The sequence below is a fragment of the Cervus elaphus genome, chromosome 3 (assembly GCF_910594005.1).
Source record: "Cervus elaphus chromosome 3, mCerEla1.1, whole genome shotgun sequence".
Classification (NCBI taxonomy): Eukaryota; Metazoa; Chordata; class Mammalia; order Artiodactyla; family Cervidae; genus Cervus; species Cervus elaphus.
In genome coordinates, this window is record NC_057817.1 from 23,842,809 (window position 1) to 23,844,701 (window position 1,893).

At 43.5% G+C, this 1,893-nt stretch overlaps 1 non-coding gene across 1 annotated transcript; it reads left to right on the top strand.

Annotated features, from left to right (window-relative positions):
• The first annotated feature begins 832 nt into the window (after window positions 1-832).
• TRNAG-GCC lies at window positions 833-903 on the top strand. The gene has a single exon. It is a non-coding gene; the product is annotated as a tRNA-Gly (tRNA).
• The last annotated feature ends 990 nt before the right edge of the window (window positions 904-1,893 follow it).

Genomic DNA, 1,893 nt, shown 5'->3' on the forward strand with positions numbered 1-1,893 from the left:
GAAAGAAACCATTATAAATGGTAAATATCCATTCTTGGGCGTTCCATCATATATATATATATAAATCTCTCCATGAATTTATTCATTAATATATCTTCTAATTGTAGAAACTGGAGTGAAGCAGAATTGTAGAGGAATTTTATAAGGAACCTCAGCAAGGTGTAATTATTATATGGGTAAATGAGATTTCCACCTGGGTTATGAAACAGTGAACCCAGGAGCCAAATCCAGTCATGTCTTCTCCCTGTTTAAAAATTCCTTAGTGACTTCCCAATGCCCTCTACATAAAGACCAAGCTCCTTGACATGCACTGAAGTCCAGCCATGATTTTGCTCTTGCTTTCTACCTGCCCCGCCCAGCCTTGCCTCTCACCACTCATGCTCTTGGGCTTATGACCTGTTGATGCAGGTGTCTCATCCCCAGGTTTGACATAAGCTATTTCCTTCACCCTAGTACACCACCCTCTTCCATCTTTGCCTCATCTACCCTTCACTTTTCAGGTCTAACTTTAGATGATCTGAGAAATCTTCCCTAAACCCCTAAGACTGTTTGGTTGTTGCTCATCCAGGACCCTTTAACCCCTTTTCTCTAAGGTAGTTTCACATTGTAATTTCCAGAAGGTAAATGACACAGCTCTCACAAACATACATCATGAGCCTATTCATTAGTAAGGGTGCTAGCAGGGTAATAAAGTTGAGTCAAAGGAACATAAAAGAAACTGATTTATATGTGGTAAGTAAAAGGAAGAATGTTGATATAAGACTGCTATTTTAGATCCAAAACTGGGCATATTACAACGTGCTATAGGCAATAAGGTGCGTGGCACTTGGGTGCATGGGTGGTTCAGTGGTAGAATTCTCGCCTGCCACGCAGGAGACCCAGGTTTGCTTCCTGGCCCATGCAGCCACAGTGTCCCCTTTGTGGGCTTCCCCGGTAGCTCAGACAGTAAAGAATTTGCCAGCAGTGCAGGAGACCTGGGTTTAATCCCTGGGTTAGGAAGATCCCCTGGAGAAGGAAATGGCAACCCACTCCAGTATTTTTGCCTGGAGAATTCCAAGGACAAAGGAGCCTGGTGGGCTACAGTCCATGGGGCCTCAAAGAGTCCAACACGGCTGAGTGACTAACACACACAGGCAATAAAATCATAACCCTTAGAAGCTATCTTTTCCAATGAACAAAAATTGTTTGCATCTTATCGATTTCCTGCCAGTTAAGATCTCACTTTTCAAGGACTTGATCTTAACTTGTGTAGTAGTAGTTAGCCAAATCAAGGCTGTCAGAAGACCTAGTATGACATTGAAAAGATACACTGTCATCTTTCTGGAAAAAAATGTTTTATTACCAGTAGCATTAAGACTCTGTTTTAAAATGACCTGTTATCTTATCTGAAATTCCCAGCAAATTGAAAAGCTTTTCAGGGATGAGATTCTGTTTTGGGTAGATCCTGTAGCCTCTGATCTTAGCTCAGTGCCTGGTATGGAGTACACACTTATAATTCTTGTTGGATGAATTAAAAGTTTTCTTCTTGCAGGATTAAACTACCCCCTCCAAGAAGCTTATCAATTTCCCACAGATAGAGTTATGGGCGATAGAAATCTTTGCAGTGATCACAGCCCATGGACGTCTCCAATCCCTGCCAAGTGTGTCCGTTTGCCCAAAGCCCCTTAAGCATTTCTCTTGCCTCCCACTGCTGCACAAATCCAAACTGTCACCTCAATGGTCAGATGCAGAGGCAAGAAGAAAGAAGCCCATCTCCTGTGTGTCCCGTGTCTCCATTTAGGAATCAGGAAGAATGGGGTCCTTCCCTGCCCAAGCCCCCTACCCATCCCCAAGCCCAGTGGGAAGGCTGGATACCACAGCCCTCCCTAGCTGCCTCACATCCTTGTACTTGTT